Source organism: Equus caballus, chromosome 24 (assembly GCF_041296265.1).
Source record: "Equus caballus isolate H_3958 breed thoroughbred chromosome 24, TB-T2T, whole genome shotgun sequence".
In the NCBI taxonomy this organism is placed as follows: domain Eukaryota; kingdom Metazoa; phylum Chordata; class Mammalia; order Perissodactyla; family Equidae; genus Equus; species Equus caballus.
In genome coordinates this window covers 51,251,551-51,278,142 of record NC_091707.1, presented here as the reverse complement: position 1 = coordinate 51,278,142, position 26,592 = coordinate 51,251,551, and the positions used below count along the sequence as shown (strand labels likewise).

The window sequence follows — 26,592 nt, the reverse complement described above, 5'->3', positions numbered from 1 at the left end:
AACAATAAAGGTGTTTATTTTAAAAAGTTAGCATTTGCAATAGTAGCTGAAGTATAAAGTATCTAGAAATAAATCTAATGAAAATGTGTAAGATCTTTATAAAGAAGATTAGAAAACTTTACTAACAGACATAAAAGAAGACATACAGCCATGTGCCACTTAACGATGCGGAGACGCTGAGAACGCATCATCAGGCAACTTCATCATTGTGCAGACATCATAGCGTGCACTTACACAAACCTAGATGGTACAGCCCGCTACACACCTAGGCTGTATGGTACTAATCTTACGGGACCACCATCGTATATGCGGTCCATCATTGACCAAAATGGCATCACGCAGTGCATGACTGTGCCGATCCTGGGGTGCAAGATTCAATATCCTAAAAACATCAGCTCTTCCTATAGCGATCCACAGACTTACTGTAGTTAGAGTCAAAATTTCTGCACGGTTTGGGTGCCACCTGACAGCCTGATTCTGAAATGTATATCAAAGTGCAAAGGGACAATAATAGCTAAGATATCTACTAAAGAAGAATGAGGTTGGGGGACTTGCCTCATAAGACATCAAGAATTGTGATACAGCTTTAGGAATTAAGCCTTAGACAAAGAGGCCAAAAGAAGAGAAACAGAGCTACACACACACACGGATACTGCTATCTCTGGGGGAAAACGGGCCTTGGGACAAACAGTGCTGGAGTAACTGAGAATCCATATGGAAAAGTGAAGGAAATTGAACCAGTATTTCATCAATTCCAGATGGATTATGACAACTGTGAAAGAGAAGAGTTAAGAACTTTTATAAAATAACATAAGTGAATATCTTTATGACCCCGGGGTAGGGAAAGATACCTTAATAAGACAGAAATCTCCAACTATAAGGGAAAATATTAATAAATTTAATACTTCTGTTTATCAAAAAATATCATGAAAAAGTGAAGAGTTAAGCCATAAACTGGGTATATATATGTATAGGTATGTATGTGTCTATCGTATGTATGATAGACATACCATATGTGTCATATCATGTTAGTATCAAGTCAGTAAGATAATGATAAACGTCCAGTAGAAAATTGGGCAAAAGTCATGTCCAGGCACTTCTCAGAGTAAATAACTACAAAGAACTAAACCTCAGTAATCAGAGAAGCACAATGTGCTACCACCCAACGGCCATCAGATTGTCAAGAGCTAAAAAATTCTCCAAAACCACCACACACTGACAAAGGCTGTGAACAGCGACTCTTCAACATCAGTTTCAGGGGTACCACTTGGTTACTGCCACTTTGGAAAATGAGACGACATCATTTTGTAAAGCCGAATATACTCACCCCCTGGTGACCGGCATCCCACCTCTGGGCACACCCTGAATGCACCTGCACCTGGGCACCACGGCACGCAGACAAGAACGTTCATGGATTGCATGGTCAGAATCAGTGACGTGCTGGAAACAACACAAATGTCCATCCACAGTAGCCTGGATCTACCGTCACTTCTTCATACACTGGAATTCTATACAGCGGTGAAAAGGAACGAGATGCTGCAACAGGCATGAATGAATCGCCAACATGACTCATGAGAAAGCATGCCGCCAAGGCTGCAGAGAGGAGGCGTCCACTTATATGAAGTTCAGAAACAGGGAAAACTAACACTATGTTGTTTAGAGCTATGAGTGTGATAAAATTACAAAGAAACGCAAAAGAATAACAAACCCAAAAGCCAGGGCAGTGATTACTACTACGTTAGAGGGAAGGGGATGGAGTTCTTAGGGACGGTGCTCAGGGAACCTCTGAAGTACCAGGAGTAGTTCTTAAGCTGAGTTGTGAGCATATGGCTGCTGCTTCTCTATACCTGGCATTCTCTAAACAGGCTTCTGTTATCTATCCAATAATTAATACATCAATTAATGGATTAATAATTATTACAATTGAATAATTAATTAATAATAAAGCAATACTGATAATAAAACAAAGTAGTAACTAATAAAAAACAACAACAAGAAGCACAACACTAGAGACTAGTACTAGGGTACCAGAGTACCCTAGGGTACTAGAGTACTAAGGTACTAGAGACTCAGGGTACTGAGAGCTAGGCTAAATGCCAAAAGCACCCCTGCATCCTGGAACCAAGGAGGCAGCCATCCTTTCTGGAAAGACACAGACCCCTAGAGTGTCAAGGTGATGGACAGCTCGGTTTTGAGTATGGTCCTCAGCAAACGGGTCCTCTGCTAGACTGCTTCTGATAAACACACTCGAGAGTTTCTAATAGTTTAACTAATTGGAATGTATATCTTGAAAAATAAGCCCCAGGAGTATACAGAGTTGGGTGTGGCCTGGGTGTGGAGGCTGCAGGGCAGCTGGAGAGACCCTGGAACAGAAATCCGGGCTCAGTGTGGCTGCTGGAGTCACAGCCAGTCAGGGCGAGCAGCCACCGAGGTTACTGCCCACCAGACCTGCCCAGCGTCCTTCTTTCGGTATCAGTGTCTTGATTTCCTCTGGAAAATTATCTTTCTAATGGATGCTGTCAATCAAGGTGGCAAAGGGGTGGGCCTGGATCAGGCTAAGCCCATCGACAATCTCTCTGGAGCTCAGTCTTAGCCAGGGTGTCAGAAGATGGGACAACTGTAAAGCCTGAATGAGATCCATTAGCTGCTGCCACCCGGATGCCTGGAGCCAGCCTCACTTCTGCCCTTTTTAAAGCTGGGCTCACAGTTTCCTTCTATGCCATGAACTACCTCATTTTCTGCAAAAAATAGAGTGTTTTTGCTTAAGGCAGTCAGAACCCATTTCTTACCAATATCTGCTGCCTGCAACCAAAGAACGTTTACCGGCACAGAAGGGCTACTCATGTTTATTTCCTCTGCTTCCCCCTCTGAGCTTTGATCCCCTGGTAGAGCTCGAAGTGTACATCGGGCCCCTGGAATACCTCCCGTGGTTCGAACTTACCCCCTGTCCGGACAGCTCATTCTACCTGCCGAAGGCTCAGTCAGCAAAGTTCTTGGCTTTGAAACAGAATGTTCTCCCTGTAGCGTGCACCCACTGGGACTACTTCTGTTACTAGGAACTAAACAAAAACAAGGCCTTGTCGTCTTCTGCAAGGCAACAGCTCAGGTTTTGAAAAACTGATATTCAGTGGGAAGAAACAACAACTCTGGCCTCACATACATTTGGGATCCAATCATGGCTCCTTCGTTTAGCAGCTGTGTGACTTGGGCAAGCTGCTTCACCCCTTTGGACTCAGTTTCCCCATCTGTGAAGTGGGGGGTAATACTTAGCTTGTAGCATTAAAGATAACGGATGTAAATTGCCTAGCTCAATGATTGGCAGCTCCTATGATTAAATCATGATGGTGATGATGCCGATGATGATGATTGAGGCTAGTTCTCATTGCCCCATGTCCACACAGCCCCTCGCAATCATAATGCCTCTCCTGGAAAGGCCCATCTTAAAATCACAGCACGCATAAGGAGAACATTACTCAGGAAAGGTCTTCCCAGCCCCCATGGGGCAGGGCTGCCCCTCCCTCATTTGGACGCAGCACACCCATCAATGCTGCTCATAAGCACATCGGCTTCGGGCCACACTGTGCTGTGGATTCACGATGCAGCACAGCCGCCCCGCCTCCTCCCTGTTAGAGGGAGGGAGTGTGTGAACCCCCCGACAGGACCGTGCATTTGGATCTCATTACGTTTCAGCTGGCTGACTTGCGCCCACAGTGCCACCTTGTTGAGATGATGGTTCCTGGATGATTCCGTCTTCCTACACAGTCGCTCTCCTCCCAGCTTCAGAAAATCCACAAACTGGCTGTGTACGCCCTCCACGCAGATGTCTAAATGACTCACTTCCCAATTTTTGACCAGGTCTCAGGTTACTACTAGCTGCTTGATTACCACTCTCCTGATGCCATCATCCTGTTGTTTGCCTTCTCCTCCTGCCCCCATTTGTCCATCTTTTCTACAAGGTGCCCCAAATTCCAGCTAGGATATCTAGGTCTACCAGCCTAGTAGAAAGACACGGTTGAGAGATGTCCAGTCTTAGGGACCATGCTGCGTCCTGGCAGTTTGCTCCTCTGCTCGCTTGCAGAGTCTCCTTCTCTACACCAATTTCTCAGGGCCACTTACTAAAAGTCAGAGATGTCCCTTCAACCACTTGGTGGTCAACAGCAAACAGGGAATGAAAATACTACAGGATCATGACCCACTGAAACATCACACAGCAGTTAAAAGGCATAAAGAAGGATGCTCATGCTATGCTACAGGGAAAAAACCACAGAATACTAAAATTCAGGCCCACTTAGAATTGAACAAAATTTTTTTTTTTTTTGTGAAGAAGATTAGCCCTGAGCTAACGTCTGTGCCGATCTTCCTCTACTTTGCATGTGGGACCCCACCACAGCATGGCTGGATGAGTGGTGTAGGTCTTTGCTGGGGATCCAAACCCAGGAATCCAGACTGCTGAAGTGGAGTGTGCCAAACTTAACCACTATGCCACTGGGCTGGCCCTGCAAATAATATTTTTAAAACCTCCCTGGTACAGGAAAAAATGCCTGGGGGAGACTATTCAGAAATTTTCTGTAATGTGGTTGATTGTGTTATTTTACTGTTTTCATGTTCAAAGCACATGTGTATGTAAGTAAAACGATAAAACTCCGAGGGCTTCTGTTTTCCTACAATCCTGGAAGAACCTCACCCCCCAAGTGATAAGAAGAAAGTGTTCAATGCCACTGAGCAAGGAGACATCTGTGTGTCAGCATCTCTCTGCTTGGGAGGCTAGAATTTGAGCTGGAAAGGGGGCGTTGCTGCCATGAGAATGACAAATGATAAAGGTCGCGACAGCCTTTCCATAACATAGCAGAGGTGTTCAGGCTGCATGGGGTCTGCTTTGGAAACATTTCATTCCTGTTTTTCGAAATAATGCCAGTCTTGGAACTAAATCTGTGCTCCCCAATGTGCTGAAAGGTATCACACATTCAAGACAAGGAGGGGAGAGACTTTCCTCCAAATTCTCCCCATGGCTCGCTGACGGGCTTCTCTGGAGTGGGTCAGCCTCAGCTGAAATTCCAAGTGTTTCTCCATCTCAAGAACACTTCTATACTTTGGGATGAGGAAGGTTTGTTCCGATCCTATTCACAACGACGAGCTCCTGCCTAGAAACGCAGAAATGCAGGTGACAAATGGAGTGGATGCCACTGGAGCGTCAAGGAAGCCTCAACTTCTTCCAGGAGAAGAGAGTGCCGTGGTTGCCTAAACACAGCACCCCCTGGGGACCATGAGGCCCAGGCTTCCATCGAATTCCCCTGAGTGCCCACGTCGAGCCGAGCCCCACACTAAGCAGTGGGCACACGCAAATAAAAGACAAGGGCTTTGGTCATCAAGGTCCTCCTGGCCCAGTGAGGGGAAGACACAAACAGATCACCATGGGGACGTGAGCCCGGGGCATTGTGGGAGCACAAAATGGGGAGTCCCAACCTGCTGGGAGGGCACGCAGGGAATTCTCCCCGGAAGATGGGGTGTCTAAGCTGAGATGTAAAAGCCCAGCAGGACCAGCTCGGCGATGGTGGCAGAGGAAGGGCACCTAGTTAGAAGACTGACAGGTGCAGAGAAAACTGAATGTGCAGACGGCCGCAGCAAGTCTGGACGACGAGGCATCGCGGCGAACGTGGTAGGAGCCAAGGCCACAGGGGAAGAAGAGACCAGAACAGGGGCTCTTGCAAACCATGCCAAAGGATTTCGGAATTTGTTCACATTTATTCAGTAGATGCAATGGGTATGCGGATGTTCATTTCATACGCATTTTCCCAACCATACATATACACTATTTACACTCTTTTATACACACCAAACACGTCACAATAAATTTTAGTTCCTAAAATCAGACCGCAGTTAAGTAAAAGGTGGTAACTTGTTTTCCAAGATAAAACACTTGGACCAGGTGGCCTCCGGCTCTGCCGACATCTCACAGAGAGGCCTCGCTCCCTGCCTTCCAGGTCCTCAGGGAGTCAGCTGGGAGCTCTCCCCAAGTGGCAGACACCCTGCACCCAAGCGCGGTTCTCGGCAGGGGCTGGGCAAGAGTTCTCCAGAGGACAGATTCTTCCACGTGCGCCCCTGCCCAGCCCAGGCGGCCACAGAATGGCCTGGGGGGGCACTCAATGGCTACTCAAGGGAGATGGCAGCCAGGACACCCCTGGTGACTGGAATTTACTCCCAGGAGTTCCAAGGAGCCATTGAAGAGAGGGGACATCTGTAAAGTATTGAATCTGCTCAACAAAGGTTCACAATTCTGATTAGGACTATGATATGATTAACAAGTAGAGTGCAGTTTGTCATTAATTGCCAAGACGTTGCTGGATCTGGCTTTGCACATGACGTGGCCAGTAACTGTTTCTCCAGCTACACACGATGACAGCCATCATAGCTGCTAATGAGCAAGTACAAGGTAGAGGCCAAGCCCTGTATTGTCATCCAGCCATTCGACACATATTTACCGAGCACCTACGATATGCCAGGCCCCTTTCTGGGCTACTAGGATACAGTAGCAGTGGCACAGACGAAAGTGTTATTCCCATTTTAGAAAAAAGGAACTGAGATTTAAAATTGAGCCTAAGGACCTAGCCATGAGTAAAACACAGAACTCATCCCAAACTGGGTCAAAATTGAACCTAGCAGCTGATTCTACTGCCTGACACTGCTTACCTCCTGCCCGCCCTCGCATGCCGCTCTCTGTGCTCTCTAACCACAGTGCATTTGCTCATGCTCTCTTCTTGGCTTGGACAACTGCCGCTCATCCTTCCAGGCTAAGCTTGCTTGGCAGCATCTCCGGAGCCCCCTTCTTATGTCAAGGCCTGCTGCAGACTGCATCTGAACACCTCCTGCCCTATTCCATAACCAGTCCTTTCTCTGGGTCCTTTCCTGCTAAACTGTGAGCTCTTGGGAGGGATGGGTCTGAGTCTGATTCATTTCAGGTCCCCCAGCCTCTACACCTGGCCTGGAGCACCAATGGTGCTCAGGGCACTGAGCGAGAGAGTGAATGAATGAATGAATGAAAAGAAGGAGTGCAAGCTAGCCTGGGGAGGCCCAGCTTCCAGGTCAGGGGAGGCAAAGTCACCTGAATGGGTGACACGGATGGTCCAGCTCAGCCCACCCAGCTGGACCTCACTATAAAGGGACAGGCAGTGAGGAGAAACTGCGGCAAATGAGAGTGCCATCTTCCCTGACTCTCCAAGCAGGGTCAGCTGGAGTGGGCAGGCTGGCTGGGCTGATCAGTGTGGGGGGAAGGGGTACGGGGAGGGGACTGCGTGGGGGGCAGGGCGAGGGGTCAGCAGCCCCGAGGCTGCGGTGAACAGAGTGCTCTCCTGCTCCACCAGCTCCCGGCTTCTTCTTTCTCTTGTCCGCCGTCCACAAATGGCGACAGCTACAAGCGTCGCACTCAGAGAGCTGGACAGCCTGAGCCTCACCTCCCGGCTCTGCTCCTACCTGGGGAAGAGCCCAGGCAATGGCCCTGGGCTCAGCTCGTCCATGTCACCGAGAAGAGCGAGCACCCAGATGAAAAGGGACAGGGCCCTCGGGAGGGTTGCTTGTTCTCATTCCCACCTTGAAGTCTGATGAGAAAGAGGCTTTGTTTACTGTGTGTGGAGAAAGGGAAGTTTAAACACTGATGGAGGGGGACGAAACAGCTCCCTGTACTAACCCTTTAGGGCAAATTAATCAGGATTTCCCTTGCTCAGATGCAAGTAAGGTTTTCAGTTGTGGGAAGAATTAATTACGTTAGCCTAGGCTTCCCCGAGGAGCAGAGTCGTCAGACAGCTCTGTGGCAAGGCTGCTTAGGCCGAGCAGTGGAAACGAGACATCGTCCTGCACCCCCATCAGCAACGTCACACCCACCTGCCTGCTGCTTCCGCTGGGCCATGCACCCCACATGGCCGTGGACCCCACTTGCCAGCAGACCTCACCCCCAGTTCCCAGGAGCAGCAGGAAGGAGCCTGGGAGTTGGGGAGCTGGACTGGGGTTCAGCGTGGCCCCCAGTCAGCTGTGTCACCTTAAATACATCCTCCCGCTCCAGCCCTCATCTGTAATTGACTTGGGATGGACTCAAATTGTTGACTTTCAACAACAAACAGGTATTTCCAACGGATGAAGGTAAAGCTTAGCTGGGGGAAAGTGGGCAACATCTAACAAAACTCCCTATGCACTTACTCGCCAATGTGGCAACCCCACTCCTTAGACTCTATCCTGAACATAACCTGCAGCTCTGTACAAATGCACCTGCAAGTTTATTCACTGCAGCATCATTTGCAAATGCAAAAATATGGGGGCAACCTAAATGCCCAGATACAGGAGAGGGGCTGAATAAACTTGGTACAGCCACACAATGGAGTACTATGCAGCTGTGAAGAAGGATGGGGGAGAGTGATGTGAACTGATTTGGAGAGAATTCCAGAACATACCGTTAGACTAGAGAAGTAAGAAGTGAAGAGTACTTATGGTATGCTATAATGCACGCAAGAAAGGGGCCATAAAACATATAATCTGCTCATTTGTACAAAAGAAATACAGGAAGAGTAAATCAGAAATGAATGAGACTGATTACTCAGAGGAGGTGAGTGAGAAAGGGGTGGAGAGAAGGGGGGACGGGACTGGGCTGGCAGGAATGAGGAGGGGGTGGCACTTCTCTGAGTGCATCTTTCGGTAGAGATCTGATTCAGACGCTTTGTAATGTTTTGCATGCCTTTCATATACCCACAAAAAGGTGATGAAACCAACCAAGATGTGAGGGAAACATGAATGGAATATAAACACTACAAACGGATCAAACTATTACAAATAAATAACATAACTACACTGGAGTGGGTGGGAAAGAAAAGAACTAACCTAAGTGACTTTGGAAAATAGTCTGTTGACTGGATAGTGTAAGGCTGAAGACAGAAGGACTGTGCACAAAAGCTGGCATCTACTTAGCAAATGTGCTTCTCACAGGGTATGGGTGAGCAATTCTGAAACTACTCTAGTGTATTCTTGAATTAAAGAAATATATTTTAGCTAATGAGAGCTGGGTTTCTCACCGTTGGAGAAAGAAGTTACAAAGGGGAGGGGCTGGCCCGGTGGCAGAGTAAGAGTTAAGTTCGCACGTTCCGCTTCAGTGGCCCAGGGTCCACCGGTTTGGATCCCAGGTGCGGACATGGCACCACTTGGCAAGCCATGCTGTGGTAGGCGTCCCACATATAAAGTAGAGGAAAGATGGGCACGGATGTTAGCTCAGGGCCAGTCTTCCTCAGCAAAAAGAGGAGGATTGGTGGCAGACGTTAGCTCAGGGCTAATCTTCCTCAAAAAAAAAAAAAAGAAAGGAAAAGAAATTACAAAGGGGAGAAGGCTAAGTGGACCTTGTCCTGTTGGACTAGAATTAGGGATATCAGTATAAACTGCTGGTTTCTAATAAACATATAGGTAGGTAGATGCAGAAATACAGATGAGCGTGCACACGTGGGTTAGCGCATATCCGTGTAATTGCGAGTTGTGTCCCCTGAGAGGGTCTAGAAGCAAGGTGCTCCAGTAGCAGTGAGCACACATAGCACCCAGATCTTGGTTTCTATACACCATTCTCCAAGGACAGGAACCAGCGCTCCTTGGAAGAGCGTCTGGTTGCAGGGTTGGGGAAGGGAAAATACGAGATGAGCCTTGAACATCTTGTGAGTCGAGAAAGGAAGGAAGTGCCCAAAAAAAAGATGAAAGGGGAGAGGGTTTGTCAAAAACACAAGCGCGAAACTGAAGGAGCTCCTAATATTAGATCAAAACTGGAACAACCTGAGAGGAGAATAACCACAGTATGAAATCATAACTCACAGAATGAATATCCAGGAGTCCACAGTGATATAAATCAATAATCACAGAAATAAATAAACAGGGGAGAAGGGACAGTTCTTCCCCACAGTAGAACTCCAAGTAATAAATGTAGAAAGAAAGAGGGAAATAGAAACTCTCCAGTAGGTAAACATCACATTAGTAACTTGTAGACAAGAGCTGCCGAGGGATGCTAAAACTAACAGGTGGACGTTTAAGGAGAAACAGGATTTCCATGGTCTCAAAGTATCTAGGCCAAGACATTTATCATTTTAACAAAGGAAAGACAGGAACTTCACGGTGGAGATGTCTGGCAGACCACCTTAAGCGAGTGACCAAGGTCGACATCACTGTGATAAGACATGGACACCATGAAGCCCCGTACGAGGCACCGAGCAGGACGCAACATCACCTCTGTGGGATTCTTGCCAAAAATGCACAGCTTTGCTCCAATCCTGACAAAACATCAGACAAAATAACTGACAAAAGAAGTGCCAGGGTCACGAAAGACAAGGAAAGATGGAGGAAGTGGTAGAGATTGGAGGAGACCAGGGAGCTACGACGACTAAAGCAACGTGGGGTCCCAGATGGCATCCTGGAAGGGAAAAAGGACATTGATGGAAGATCTGGAGACATCTGAATGTGGCCTGTGGGTTAGCTGGTGGTACTGGATGGTGTTAACTTCCTGGGTTTGCTGACTGCACTGAGGTCGTGCAAGATCTGTGGTCATGCAACGTGGCGACTGGAGGGAAGCTGGGCGAACAGGACACAGAAACTCTACTATTTTGACAGCTTTTCTATAAGTCTAAATTATTATTATTATTATTATTATTAAAAGAGGTAAAGCTTAGATTCATCATTCAGTTATTCCACAAACACCTATGCCAGCCCACCAGGACTTTGCAAGGCTCTACTTAAGGGATTGCTTAAGCGTCAATCACTCTGTGAGGGTTGGAGGGGGACAGAGGCTAAGGGGTGGGGTCTTGGATTTGAACCAGACCCTCCAGGGACCTTTGGTTACAGGCTCTAGGCGAGTGTTGGGTCATGAGGAGCCTCAGAATTGAGGGGAACTTAGGGAACAATCTATCCAACGTCCTCAGCAGGGCTGGAGTCCTGAGGGGAAGGAGTGTATAGTCAGCCCCTTCAGGGTACCCAGCCTGGGCAGGCCCTCCACTGCCACCCCTCTGCAGACCCTGCCCACTCTGGTTCTCAGAAGCAATCAGGACACAAGACCACCATCTCTCAGGGGCCGAGTCTCAAAGGCCTTTGCTTCCAGCCCCCTCAGATTCTCTTTTCAGGGCTGCCACCTGGGCCTTGCCAGTGCACACCGCACGTACTTCCCAGGACCAGGCCTGGCTGAGTTCCTGGCTGAGGAGCTGGCTTGGAGACCCTGGGCCCGGGCCATTGACTTTTGTGCCTGCCCCTCGCTCTCCAAGGACAAGGGTCCTGCTCCAGAACCTGCCTGGTGGCTGGAGCTCTGCTCCTGAGGCTGGGGGTCAGGCTGCCTGTGTCCACCCCACCTCTCCCACCCCCTGCCCCTTAGCTCTGCACATCTTGTGGCACACGTCCCACTGCCCCGTGCCCCATGGACCCTGAGTGTCGACTGCCTGCCTGGCCTCAGTCTGTCTGCCAGACGGACTTTTTCCCAGCTCCCAAAAGAGACACGTTCTTGCCTAAGCCACTCACCAGGCCAAGCGGCCTGTCTCCAGGTGTCTCTCAGGTAAGGCCCCCGATCTGTTCTAACGGAACCAGCAGAACTCCGGTTACGTGGGAGCGAGCCGTCAAACACACTCAGACTCCACAGCATCTGGCTAACCCTCCTTCTCCAGCTGCAGAGGATTAAGGATGACCACAAATCTGCTGACACTCTCCCATCGAGAGGAGGGTGCCTATGTCCCCGTCCCTTGGGCGACAGCACTCAGTGGCGGTCACCCTGTGCCACTTCTGGGTCCCACCTTAAGAGATTGGCAGCTTCCACTTCCTGTCTCTTGGAACACCCAACTCTGGGGAGAGCCAGGTACCCTGTAAGGAGTCCGACTACCCTGAGACCACCTGCTGTGAAGAAGCCCAAGCTGGCTCCCTGGAGAGGAACGTGGAGAGAGATGCCCAATGGCCCCCGGCTGTGCCAGCCGCCCAGCCCAGACACCAGACAGCAGACAGAGGGGACTTCAAAACTACCCCCTGACTCCGGTGCAGGGGAGCCCCAAGGAGAACCGCCCAGCAGAGCCCGTCCCCCCACAGAACCGCAAGAGATCACAGAACTTGTGTTTTAAGCCATGAAGTTCTCAGTTGGCTCGTTAGGAAGCCATAGATAACACTGGCCCAACAGACTTTTGTCCGCAGTCCTTAAGGAAAAGGTTCTTCTTCTACAGGCCACAGCAAGTGCTTCCCGCAGAATCTGAGAGATAAATGGGCAGACCGAGCCTTCTGGGGGAGCAGCAAAGGTTAGGAGCATCAATTTTCTCCTCTGTGAGGTGGGGTCATAATTCCCCAGGGAAGCAGAGGAGACCTGAGTGGCCAGGAGAGTGGACCAAGTGCCGCGTCTGTGGTTCACGTCCACTGTGTGCACTGTGTGTGGGGAGGGGGTGTTCTGGAATCCTTCTCCCTCAGTTCCAAGTTCTCGCAGATCCCGAGAATCCAGCAGGGTCTCCGGGTATGAGTCTGGTTGTCCCTCACCAGGACGATCCCGCCTGGCTATGATATCATCTCTCACTTCCTGCCAGCCAGTGATCTCAGCCACACTTGGAGCAGTCAGCGGGGCCCCCGGGGTTACCGAGCGCTTCCTGGAGGCCAGGCAGTGTCTGAGCACTTCGTATCCACTGATAGGTTTAATCTCCCAACAACTGAAGAGGGCGAGGTGCTACCATCACATTTTACTTTATTTTACTATTATTTCATTTTATTTTATTTTGTGAGGAAGATTGGCCCTGAGCTAACATCTATGTCAATCTTCCTCTATTTTATGTGGGATGCTGCCATAGCACGGCTTGATGAGCAGTGCTAGGTCTGAGCCTGGGATCTGAACCTGCGAACCCCTGGCCACCGAAGCAGAGTGCCTGAACCTAACCACTACACCGCTGGGCCGACCTCTATCATCACATTTAATAAATGAGCAAAGTGGGCCCAGCAAGGGGAGGGGACATCCCATGGCAGGTCCCACAGCTGGCCCCAAGCCCACCCTCTGGAGTCCCCATTACATGGCTTCCTGGCAAGCAGCCACAAACCTCCCTTCCTTCTTTCATCTCTGAGCCTCAGTTGCCCCACCTACAAAATGGGATGACCACACCTCCCTATGATTGTCATATGGACTAAATGAGAACGCAACCCCGCGCCCAGCAGATGTTTCTCCCTCTCTTTCCACCACGATTCTTTATGGCTCTAAGTTGCAAATAAAGGATATTTACGAGAAATGCATGCTCCCCTCTCCCGCTCTAAGTCCCACAAGGAAAAAGGATAATCCTTTTTAAGGAAATCCAGCTGGAAGACCTTGATCAGGTCAGAAATAGAAGAAACAGAAGGAGTAGGAAGGAACGTGGACCCCTCCCCATCGGCCACAGTGAGGCATGAGTCTCTATTCTTCGCCCCCAGGGTCCATGCTGAGAGCTCCCGCTAGAATATGAAAGGGATGTGGCCAGAAGGTGCTTTTAAGAAGTGGGCTCCCCCACTGCATCTCAGGATTCCCGGGCACCTGTGCATCCCCATCTCTCAACGCCCCTGGGGAGATCCCAGGGTTTCCGGAGGGCACAGAGCAGAACAGCACCTGTAACTGAGACTTTTCAGCGCTCAGGTCTTGCTGAGCAAACAGCTCGGCCGGCTAGCTGTGGATCGACAGCCTGTATTTCATGAATATTTTTCTTTGGAGGGCTGTACCCATCAACATTTCAGTTACTCAGGAGCATTTGCATTTTAATGTGATTTTTTCGACAGGACCAGACAGCTGGGTGGGTTTTACCGTCCTCAGAGATACAAAAATCTCATCTCTGCATATGGACCTCTCCAAGTGGGTTTGTGTCCAGGCTGGAAAGAGCATCCGTCTGGATGATGGCTTTTTGAAGAAACTGCCACTGACATGCAGAGAAATTCAGGGTTATAATTTTGATCTAATACTTGTCTAAAGCTAATGGGGGAAAAATTGATTTTGCTATGAGGTGCAGTAACCGAAAAAATATACATGACACAGCTCCTGCCCACCTGTCCAAATTCCTCCTACTCTCCCTTCCTCTCCGTCATTCCTCTACCTACTAGCACTCGATCTTTCTTGAAAATACTACCCCAGGGCCTTTGCACTTGCTGTTTCCTCTATCAGAACACACTCTGCCCAAACTTTTGCAATGACTTGCTCTCTCATAGCATTCAGGCTCTGCTCAGATCATAACATCAGAGAAATCTTCCTGCCAAGCTGTCTATAAAGGTCCCCATGCTTGTCACTCTCCATCCACGTGTCCTATTCATTGTCCTCAAAGTACTAATCACTACTTAAAAGTATATTATTTTTTCATTGCTCCTCCCCACTTTGAAGATAAGCCACACGACGGCAACCTTTTCCTCTGCTGCAGCCCCAGTGCCAAGAACAACACCAAGCATACTGCAGAGACAAGCTGTTTGTGAATGAAGGCATAAGTGCCCATTTTCCGGAAGAGAAAGTTGTGGCTCAGTGGGGGTAAGTGATTTGTCCACAATGGCACTGTGAGGAGCCAGGGGCGTCAACCCACAGGTTATCATGAGCGCAAATCCATCCGATTAATTGCAACATTCTACATTTGCCTAATTGGCATTTCTGACTTAATCAAAACAGACTAGCTCCTTTGACAACTTTACCGCCACCATCTACATGGGGCCTGGCGCCCAGAAAATGCTTGCAGGAGGAGGTCTGAGAGCACAAGCAGAACCCCCTGCCCCGACTCCCCAGGCTCTTCCCGTCTGGCCACGCAGGGCACACTCAATCTCTTCTCTAACAGTTTTGCCGCACGGCTGCCCAGACTTCGGGTGGAGCATCTCAGGGCTGCGGGACTCGCCACCTCCCTTAAGCAGTCCCTGAGCAATGTCTCTTGTCAGCGCCGACCCTCGGAAAGTCCTCAAGCCGAGCCAGACAACACAGCACTTGCTCATTTCTCTGCTAAGCACACGCCTTCTGGAGCTGTTTCTTGGATGGCCTCCCACCCATCTCAAACGTTATGTTAGAAGATAAAAGAGAGAATCAATAAATGATCACTGAAAATAAAAAGCAGGGAAAAGGATGCTCTTAAAAGATAGGTTAAAAAGGCTGAAAAAAAAGGAATCAAAAAGCACTTACAAGCCACCTGCCCCTAGTCGTCTCACTACACATCAACGGGCCAGCCTTTCACTCCACGAGCCCATTTGCCTGTCTATAAAATGGGGATTGGGGGCAGGTGGGGTCACCCCTTCTAAGGCTGTGTCGCTCCCTCCCTTTTGCTATTAACTATTTGTCAACGCCGATGGTACTCGGAAATCCAGCACCACTCGTCCTCCGAACTACTCACTGCCTGGGGTCCTCAGCCACCTTGTCATACACGGTAACAGCTAACACGGGCAAGTGGTACTGCACACCCGGCACTGTGCCCACCACCTGTCCAGGCCGGCTCCTTCACTCCCCAGCACGGCCCTGTGCGCGAGGTAGGTACTGTGCCCCTCGTCAGACAAGAAACCCAAACCTCCAAGTGGCCAAGTCCTCTGCTGCCCTAGGCTCCAGCCCATGGGGGCCCCACAGCCCTGGAATGGGCCTTGCACCTCTGCACCTCTGGGCCCTGGCTCTGTCCTCAGCCATCCCTGCCCTTCTCACAGGCTCCATCGAACGACATCCAGCTCACGCTGCCTGCGGAGACCGAGACCCAGCTGGGGGCAGGGACGGCATCCTCCCCACCCCTTGAAAGTAGCACAGTTTTATGCTTACAGAAAGATTTCATATACACTTGCTGAATAAATGAAACAAAGAAAAGCATGAATGAAAGCTCCTGCTAAATGCCTGGGTCTCCATCCTGCGTGAGTGAGTGGCTTCCTGAAGCTGGAGGGCTGTGAAGAACTTCCTTTAAGGGATTTTATTGTTTCTTCTCTGCGAGTCAGAAGGCTCAACGGAGAGTTCTGAGCATCAAAAGATGAGGGGGAAATTAGCTGAAGACCCTATGGTTAACATTTAGTCCACATTGTCCGAATTTGGCACCCTGTCTGGAGTCATAAACCCCCTGGAATCCTTCCGTATGCAGGTGGAAGCCGGGGGGACCCAGGAGTCCCTGTAGGGGGTGCTGCTCCAAGGCAACAGGGGGGTACACTGGGCTCCCCAGGTGGCATCCCCAAGTGGAGGGTCTCCCGTCCTGGGAGGGAGGAGCCCGAGTCTACACTCGGGGCTGTGGGAGCCTAGGAGTGGATTCTCCAGGCCCTGCCTTTGGCAAAGAACACCGGGCCAGGGAGAAGCAACCCTCCCAGGATTGGGCTGCATACCCCCTGACAATCCTGAACTCGGAAGGAAGGAATTTCAGAGACCTCCTACTGGCGCAGCAAAGACCAGTGCACGGGAAACGTGATGCCAGTCGGAAGGGAAAACAGAGAAACAGAAAAGAACGAGGGTCTGCACCTGCGTGGGGTGTGGGGCGTGCTGCCTGCACATGGGGTCTGGTCATTGGCCAGCTGTGCGGCTTCAGACAGGCCACTCCCTCTTTGTGCCTCTCACCGTCCCCATCTTTGAACTGGGTTGGGATAGATGAGACCAGACAAGCTCTGGGATTGCTTCCAGCTTCTACATCCCATTATTCAATAGCCTAAGTTGAAAAATATATGAGAGTGGAACGGGATCAGAAAGCCAGGTATCTATTGAAGCCACCAGGACGCTCCAGCAGCGATAACTCTCCCTCCTTTGCAGAGATATTGGGCCAAATGTTTTCACTTGGTGCTGCGCGGAGCACGCTGCATCTCAGTGACGCGCTCTGACTACCTCGCCTCTCCTGCCACACTTTGCAGAATGAGAAATGTGTCCTACTCCTTTCTGTATTCCCAGCACTTAGCACGGTGCTTGGCACTCCATGAGCACACAAGAAACGCTTGCTGGATGGATGGGTGGGACTCTGGCAGGTCTTTCTAGGAGGGCTCACAACACTCACTCGGGTGGAGTCCCACCACGTCCACACTCCGCTTTTCCTTGGCGTGCAGCCAGGCGACATTTCCCATCTGTCCTGTAGTTAGATGTGGCCAACGTGCCTGAGGTCTTGCCAAAGGGATATGAGCAAGTGATGTGCGAGGCCTTTGGAGGGTGAATGGTTGAGCTGCTCTCTTTGCCCTTCCTCCAGCCAGGTACAGAGGATGACAAGGTCCCGGAGGATGGGGGAGCCACAGGAAGGGGGAGCCTGGGTCCCTGCATCACTGCATGGAGAGTTGTCTACCGACCAGGGATACCCACTGGGACTATTCATGAGTGAGAAATAAATTTCTATGGTGTCTGAGCCAGTACCTTTTTGGGTCATTTGTTACAGTCATTTTGCTTGCCCTGACTAATAAATCATCTTTGCCCTTTAAAAAATGAAAAAGAAAACTGTTGAATTGTGAAAGGGGAAGGTGGCAGAAAAGCTGAATGCATTTGCAGGTTTTCCTTTGGAACTGGCGTTTCCAAGGCATTGAGGATCAGATTGCTTGTCCTCTTACTGACACAACAGCACCACATTTCTTTCACAACTGGCTATTAGCAGAAAATTCCAGCCCTTGAACAGATGAATCTGGGCCTAAAATCTACCTAAAATCAATCAAGTCTTCTGGAAAACAGGTACTGAGGGCCTATTATGTATAAAGCACTGGGATGGATGCCCTGCATTTGCTGTATGTTATGTTTTTCCAAACCCTAAATCAGGCCACATGGCCTGAGAAGCACAAGAAGAACCAGCACAGAGGCAGCAGGAAAGAGTAAGTGACGCTGAGAGAGTCCCCATGACCTCCCAGATGCATGGACGTCACAGGGAAGGACATCCAGACCTGGAAGATGCAGGCCTGCCCTCTAGGTGCTCAGAGCTCACTCAGGGGAGGTGTGAACACGTGCTATTGAGAAGCAGAGTTGTGTCTGGGGAAGGCGAGCCCATCAGAACGCAGAAGTTTGGGCTCTGAATACCAGCTGTGCCATTCCACCTGTGTAACTTTGGCCAATGACTCAATCTTTCTGAGTCTGATTACTTATTCACTTACTAGCCAAGGAGGAAACTCACAGCAGCCACTAGACTTATCTCAACTCTGGATGAGCAGGCACAGGAGGAAATGAGCAACAGGAAGAGAAAGATCAAGATAAACAAACACAGAAACTGACCTTGGAGGAGAGAGAAATAATTCACGGACCAAAGCAAACAGACACACAAAGCTCTAGTTAATATTCTCCCACTCGATGTATTAACAGCTAGGATACAATAGATTCTAGGAAGAGGAGCAATCAGAGATAAGAAAAAGCTCTTAGAAATGAAAAATATTAGTGTCTAAATGTTTTTAAAAGTAAAAAAAAAAAAAAAAGATGGACTGGAAAATGAAGTCAACCAAGTCTAGAATAAATAGCAAAAGGCAATGAAATTAGAAAAATAGAAGAATAGAGAAGAAAAACCCATTCTGGAGGGTCTAAGAGCCAACAAATAAGTTCAGAAATGCAGAATGGAAAACACAATGGAGATTTTTTAAAAAAATCAAATACATTAGGTTCTCCCAAAGCTGAAGGACACGAGTCTTCAGATTACAGGGGTCCACTAAGTGTCTGGAAGCATGAAGGAAGGAAGGGTTTCCTCATAGGATATATGAATGCCAAGGATGAAGAAAAATTCCTAAAATCTTCCAGGAAAGAAAAATAGTAAAAAGAAAATGTACAAAGGACCTAGAATCAGACTTCTCATCGGCAACATGGAAAGCTCTGAAGTCTTCAAAATTCTGAAGGAAAATGATTTTAAACTTGGAAATCTACCCTCAGTGTGAGTATAAAATACAGACATTTTCAGACAGGTTACTTCCCATGGATCTTTTCTTCGGAGGCTCCAAGCCAGGCAAGCAATGAAGGGGAGCGCAGGACAATGTCTGGGGGCCAGCCGTACGGAGAAGGGGTACATCTTGGTATGGGAACAGAGAGGATCCTGAGGGGACAACAAACCAAAACCAAAACCAAATGGAGAGGGGCGCAACCGAACAGGTGGTGTCAAGAAAGGGAAGATGTGATAAAGGCAGATAATGCAAGAAGGAAAAAAGAAAGGCAATTATAAGCTCCAGGAAAAAAAAAATCCTGCACAATAAAGTCATGATCCAAACCTGAAGCAAACTAAACTATGGCATGATTTTAAGTAACTGATGGAGTGCAGCAAAGAGAATCCACTCGATTCTTTTATGGGACATTCTGCCTTGAGCAACCCAGGGGGCTGGGAAGCTGATCTCAGGAGAAGGAAACGTAACCCCAGCACATGGTTTAACCCAGCATTAGACACTTCTGAAAGAGCAATAATTGTATCAGTGTTGCCTACTGTTTTGCACATGGTGGAGAGTACAGGACAGGATGTAAATATAAATGACCTCAAAGTAATATCAATCCTAATGTAGAGGTGCATGATGCTGAAGGCGAGATTAAGGCAGGAGAAATGGCAGGTCACTCATACCTCATCTTACCAAATGAGGAGACGGAAGCACCGTGAAAGGATGATGGAGAAAGACATGACAAAGATTAAAAAGTAACTGACAGAAACATTTTAATAAAAATAGGTAAGAATGGGAGGAGTAGGAGCCAACTCTTCCCTTTTCACTTTAGAATGTCCACAGCTATGGCCTAAAGGTGATAACACTGCCTGGATGCGAATCCTGGCTCATGCAGAAAATAGAAAGGGTTGAGGTGAGGATTAAACGGGTTTGTACGAGTAACAGCCCCAAGACAGTGCCTGGCACACAGCAAGCACTCTGAATACACCTAGTATTTCGTTATCCGTCTGCCCAGACAATTTGATTTATTACAATGTGCGTGTGTCGATGAAAAAAGAATGTTTAATGTTAAATAAAAAGATACACCAAGTAGAGCTATTTGAAGGAACAAGTGGGAAAGTGGACTCGGATCAGGGCACAAACTGTAAAGTTCTATTTAGAGACTGCTAAGCAGGGCAGGCAGCTTGCCCTGGGAGCTAATGAGAGGCAAGAAAATAGGGGACCGGGGGCTTTGGTGAGGAAGGCTGCCCAGGGAGAAGCCTGGAAGGAGATTCTGCTCTCGGCACTCCCACACTGTTTGCAAACTGTAGAGCTCTCTACCGCTGCCTTACATCCACATAACAAAGTACTATTTTTTTTCCAAACAGAAGTCTATACACTTTTCGGGGAGCCAGGGCATTTCCTAAAAACGCCTTACAAGTGGGATTCAGGCTGTAACTCTACTGCTCAGGTTATTTGCAGAGTAAGGCAAAGGCTGCAGAGGCTTTCTTTCTGTTTTCACGAAAAGAGAAACAACGGAGGGTCAGAACAGTCTCCAAGGTGCGGGAGGGCATGGAGCAGCCAGCAGCTTGACTCTAGTCCACCCCAGGCCCTTATTCTGAGCCAAACAGGGCAGGAGGGACCTCGTCCCAGGAGGTGGGGCTGGAACGAACCTTGTTGACAAAGACTCCGTCTCCAGCAGGCCCAGAAGTGTGAGGCCTGCACACTTCCCCTACTTAGGAGGATCAGCCCCATCTCTGGGCTCTACCTCAGTCTCCCCATCGAGCCCGAATACTGAGGTCCTGGCACTCTGCCTGGCTCCCTCCAGGGCCCCATTTCTCCCACTGCTGGCCGCGGAGCTGCTCAGGTTGGCCTGAGAAGGAGAGGCTGGGTGGTGCAGCGGGACTCGCACAGGCGGGGAGACAGAGAGAAGACCGGGTTTAAATGCCAACCCTGCCCCTCACTGGCAGTGTGAGCTTGGAAACAATTCTTAACCTCACTGAGCTCTGGCTTTCCCAACGATTCATTGATTTATTTAACAAATACTTCACTAAGCACCTACCTGGGGCCAGGTGCCGTGCTAGGTGCTCAAGGCACCTTGTACGCTTGCAAGGAACTTAACGAGGAAGAGGCCGCCTGGTGGTGGACGCTGTGATGGACAAGCTCTGTGCGCTAGAGGAGCCCAGAGGTACAGGAGCAACAGCCTGCGGAGGGAGGAGCCGGGGTCAGGGAGAAGGGGCTCCGTGAGGGTGAGGAGGCAATATCTGAAGGAGCAGCAGAAGCAGGGAAGTGTTCCAGAAGAGCACACAGCATGTGCAGTGGCTCAAAGGAAGGAAAGACAGACTCGAAAGAACATCCAACGGTTTAGGGCACAGAGTGGTAGTGGTGAGGGAAGATTCCAGAAAACTCTGCTAGGAAGATCAGAGGCTCTGTAAGTCTCTGTTGTACCTTGTAAGGGTTTTAAATCATTGGTAAAATGCAGAAGATGATTTCCACTTTGTAGAAATGCTAGGTTTAGGGAACCATGACCCTGGGGCGAGGGGCTGACCCCTGGGACCAGTATTATTATGGACTGTATGATCACCCTGTAAAAGCATAGTTGACTAGTTGACTCGACCATCCCACTGCCTGGATTTTGCCTTGCCTCATTTTACAATGCTCCACCCTGCTGACCCCGACACACATGCACACGCACACACATACACCAAATATAGGCACACACACGTGCCTGGCTGGAACCAAGCTCTCCGGACACTGAGCGAGACTGGGATCCCAGCACTCCCCCCACCAAATCAAGCCTGAGTGCAAACCTGTCTCTCCTGCCCCTCCCACTGGCTCATGCTAACTAAGACCCATTGCGCCTTGCCTAGAGCTCCCCTCCCGGGTGAGACCCAGATCTGTTCTCCCTGCCTGGACTGTCCTCTTCACATGGCTGGCTGTGCTCCTCCTTTAAGACACAGCTCAAAGGGCCCTCCCCAGGAAGCCCTCACTGACTCGTCTGATCTCAGTGCTGGTCTGCGCTCCCTGCACCCACCACCCGGCTGACAGCATTTGTCACCATCCTTAGAGGCGCTGCTGTCTGACCTCCCTCCCAGCTCGGTTAGTCAGCCTGACCCGCCTCTGCCCTCAGCTCCGACAGGCGCCAGAAGAGAGGAGGTGCTCGATAGTCCACCTCACGGGGTCTCCACACAGCACCGCATGCCACTCCAGGAGAACCCGCTGAGCCAGGCTCCCTCCCGCCTCTGCGTCCTCCCACCGTCCTACGCCTACCTACACCTGCAGCTTCGCCGCACATCATCCCAGGCCCATCTGAGGCTTGCCGAGGGGCCGGCAGCCTCCTCTTCTAAGATCTCTTAAAGCTCTGCAGTGGGGCCAAGAGAAGCAGGTCAACTTGTGCAGGAGTTGGCTCTTTCAGGCATGGCCTTAGGGATTTTTTTTTTTTTTTAATGTAAAACCTAACAATCTATAGACCCAAAGCTTGGCACCTGCAGGAGGTCATGGGCCCGATTCCAACTCTCCTTCCTCGGTCGACTGGTAACAGTTCACGCCAGGGAAAGACATTTTGTCGTGCATGACTGCTGCTGTCAGTGGCCCGCCAACCCTGTCCTGCTCCACGTCTCACCCCCGACCCTCCCGAAGCTGGAGTGCGGCCCTCTCTCCCCCTGCTCTCCTCCTGCCCTGGATTAAAAGGCGAGCAAGAGGAGGCCGCCCAAAGCACGCTGGGCTCCACCAGGGCGTGACTCTGTCTAACCTATCTAATTCATTTAGGGACCCCAACCCCTCGCCCAGATGCGGCACGTAGCGGGGGTTCAATGAGAGCTTGTTAACAGGAACTGCACTGCCTCGTCTCCAAGGAGAGGAGTCCTGACAGAACCACATTTGTTTCACCAAAAGGAGCCCTCGTCCAAGGAGATGAGCTCTTTTGCCTCAAATACCCTCCGTCCCCCTGGCCCTTTCCCCAGCGCTCACGGCCACTACCCCAGCTCCAGACCCCCAGGCACCTGCTCCCCCTCCTCCCTCTTCCCCAAATCTACCATTTCCCTGAGCTGAGTCGCCTCAACACAAGGAGGCCTTGCGCCAAAGTGTGGCAAAATCCTCTCTCTGCCTTGAGTCAACAGGAGCAAGGGTGTCAGTATGCCAGGCACTGTGTGAGACCCGCCACACACATCGCATTTGCAGGGCTGCGCCTCGGGTGGTTTACAAATGATGGAACAGGCAGGGCACGTGCCCAGCAGTGGAGCCGCGATGCAGCCCTGGAAGGCATCTTATTAGCCCTGGATGCAGCGTGAGTCACAATGTAAAGTGCGGGGGCCCAGCCATCAGCATCTTTCAAATGCTCTGGGGAGAATATTCTCATATGCAGCTGCAGTTGAGAACCCCAGTACTCGAGCAAGCTGTGTCAGGCAGAGGGTCTTGTCTTCTTAACTGAGCTCCTACTACGCACCTGGCGCTCTGCTGGATGCTGGGGGAACCTGTGGTCTTGCAGAAGCAGCCCCTGCCCTCAGGAAGCATTCATGTGGCTTCAGAAGCAGGGCTACACGCAGGGGCAGAGGACAGATCCGAACTTATAAAGAGCTAGCTAAGGATGGCCCCTTCGCTGTGGGCCCTGGCCACTCGAGATTCTTCTTTGCTGCAAACTTTTCCTTAAAGGGCCAGGCAGCCAATATTTCCAGGTTTGCTGATCCCATGCCCACCCAGGTTGCTCCAGGCTCCTGTCCTAAGACCTTGAATTTGCCTCCTCCAAACCTGACTTTCTCAGGCTGCCTTCTGTGCTACCGATAGGACAGACCGTCCCTGCCCAAGCTCCCCTGCCACCTCCTGCCCCTTCCACTGTCCCGCCTTCTCCTCTTGGGTCTCCTCCCGCCCTTGGCAGAAGACCCTTAACAAAACCCTCTAGAGGTCACTCTTCCTCTCTCTCTGGTCTCCTCTAGTGAGAAAATTTACCCACCCCATGGGCCACAGTCACTGCAGACTTGACAGATCTAGAACCTAACTCAGCTTCACACATTCACTCGCAACAGCAACAAGTTCTTATAGGAGGCCACCCTCCTGGTCCAAGCCACCGCCCTTTCCTCTGAGCTATTTCCACTGGGGCTGCGTTACCACCCATCCCTGTGGCCAGGCAGCAAGGCGCCATCTTTGACTCTGTGCTTCAATCAAGTCTTGCCACTTCCTCCTTAAACATCTCCCAGATTATAACCAGAGCTGGCATTTCTCGAGTGCGTGATTTTAATTAACACACATGATCTCATCGATTCCCACCGCAGCCCTGCAGTGTGCGTAGAGAGTGAAGAGACGTGCCCAGGGGAATCTCAGAGTCCCCAAGCACCAGCCACGTGGTGACTGAATCTGCAAACACGTGGCAGCTCCCAGGCACCCGAAACTGTGCCAGAGGCAAAACAGAGATGGTCAGACGTCCCTGCCCTAGAGATGTCTGCGATCTGGCGGGGGAAAGAACCAGATTAGCCTGAATGTCTGAGCTCTGTGCTACCTCCCCAAACACAGCCACCCCTTGGCCACCTGGATGTCGGAATGACACCCTGACTGAGCAATGCACCAGGTGCTGCCTGGAGCCCTGAGGAAGGATGCCACAGCCAGCCGGGGGCCACCCTGCTCCCCAGAACACGCGATGTGCCCAAGCTGCCACCCACTCTCTGCATCCAGGCACTGGCAGCATCCCAAACAGATGCAAAGCGGTACAACCTGTCCCCACGAGCTCCAGGCTGGCAGCAGCTGACTTCACACCCATCCTGGCAGAGGGGCCAGAGGACACAGGGGCCCACTGGGGGCATGTGCAGGGGACAGGTGAGACCCCCACAGGCCAGTCAGCACTGATTACTCACAGAACCTCCGGGGTGAGAACATGGCCACAAGGGACCCCAGTCCCAGTCTCTCAGTGTACTGGGTTGAATTGTGACACCCCTGAAAGATACGATCAAATCCTAACCACTGGTACCTGTGACCTTACTTGGGTCCCTGCAGATGTAATCAAGGTAAGATGCGGTCATACAGGACTAGGGTGGGCCCTAAATCCGATGACTGCCGTCTTTATAAGAGAAAAGAGACAGAGATTTGGGTACAGAGAGACGCGAGGAGAAGGCCGTGTGAAGATGGAGGCAGAGATGGGAGTAATGCAGCAACAAGCCCAGGAACACCAAGGATTGCTGGCAGCCACCAGAAACTAGGAAGAGGCACGGAACAGGTTCTCTAGAACCTTCGGAGGGAGCATGGCCCTGCCAGCACCTTGATTTTGGACTTCCAGCTTCCAGAACTATGAGATAATACATTTTTGTTGTTTTAAGCCACTTAGCTTGTGGTACTGTTATGCCAGCCCACTCAGTCCACGGAACTAAGACTCAGCAAGGACACGTGACAACAGAGAGCCATGATCAGGAAAACCCACTCACTTGCTGGCGGCCTGCATAATGGTAGGGCTACAAACTCCTCTGGGGTGGGGCCATCCAAACAGGAAGGTGTTCTCAGAAATCAGTCAACTGAGTGTATCTGTACAGCCAAACATTTGCCAGCACAGATTTCTAATCTGCACATGTTGGTTCAACCTCCACGTCGCCAGTAGAACTCTATTCCTAAACCACAGACTGGATCATGTCCCTTCTTGCACCCCACCCTTGGCTGGCTCCAACAGCAAAGTCTGGCCTGGGCCCTCCAGGCTCTCCAAGACCTCTGTCCACGCCTGTGTCCATCCCCCTGAGAGTGCCTCCTCCCTCCCCCACCAATGCCTCCTTCCTGCTCTTCAAGGCCTGAGTCAACACTTCTTCGGGGAAATTTCCCGAATCCCTCCGTTAGTCTCTGACCAGCTTGTGCATTCTGCCATTAGCACACCCATCCCACAGGCTTGCCTCTGCTGTAGACGGGTCCCCACCATCTCCCTCACCAAAAAGGACCGTTTTTTAGGAGTCAACAACCTGGAATCAAATCCCACTTCTCCTGCTATCCGTGGCCCCTTGGACAAGGCACATGACCTCCCGGAGCCTCGTCATCTCCACCTTCTAAGGCAGAAGCAGTAACGGTGGCCTTTAGGAGACCTAGGATTCAACAGTGCACCTCGGACCCTGGGCCTAGTGCCAGCACGTGCCAGCTCTTCCTGCTGCTGTCCGTGTCCTTTATCATTGTTAAGAGACCTCTGGGGCATCCTTAACGCCCGTGGGTCCCCAATAAGGGTCCACAGACCAGATCAGGTCTCTGACCATGGTCTTAGGTGCCTTCGGAAAAATTAGAAAATCTAAGAACAATACACGTTGATAGGTTACTTAATTAAACTTAATTAAATAAATTAAGAATAATTTTTAAAAATTCTAATATTAAGGTCTTCCTATTTTTCTTATTATTTATCCTATGATGGTGATAAAAGAGGGCAGATTAAAATGTGGCAATCTCATGCCAAGTCCTCGATTAAACAGCTTTCTCACCCATGTCCATCGAAAGGCTGGCAACCACAACCCGGAATCAGGAACGGGTTTGAGGCCAGGTGCAGCGAGGGTGCCAGGTCTTTCTCCCCTGCACGCTGGCCCCAGGGAACCGTCCCCGCTACCGTCGGGGGGAGGCAGCTCTCCCTACCACGAGACCCCAGGGCCCAGCCACAGCTGTTTAGACCAGAGGGCCCTCACCCGATCTAGGCCACTCGGCTTCTCCCCTGGGAATCTAGGCCCCTAAGAAGACAGAGTGAGTAGTGAGGTCACGCAGATGTAGGGCTGAGGTTGCCGTTCTGGGGTGTGACTGTGCTCAGAAGAGCAGGAAGAGAAGCCAAAGTCGAGAGATGGAGAGGGAGGTAGCAGATGGTGAGGCCTGGAGAGAGAGGACGCCCAGAGTCACCGGGAACGTTCTGTTCCCAGT

At 50.4% G+C, this 26,592-nt stretch overlaps 1 protein-coding gene across 2 annotated transcripts in view; it reads right to left on the bottom strand.

The window, feature by feature from the left end:
• The window catches only part of TUNAR (transmembrane neural differentiation associated intracellular calcium regulator), a 46,767-nt gene that overhangs the window by 6,993 nt on the left and 13,182 nt on the right, over window positions 1-26,592 (bottom strand). The window lies entirely within an intron of this gene.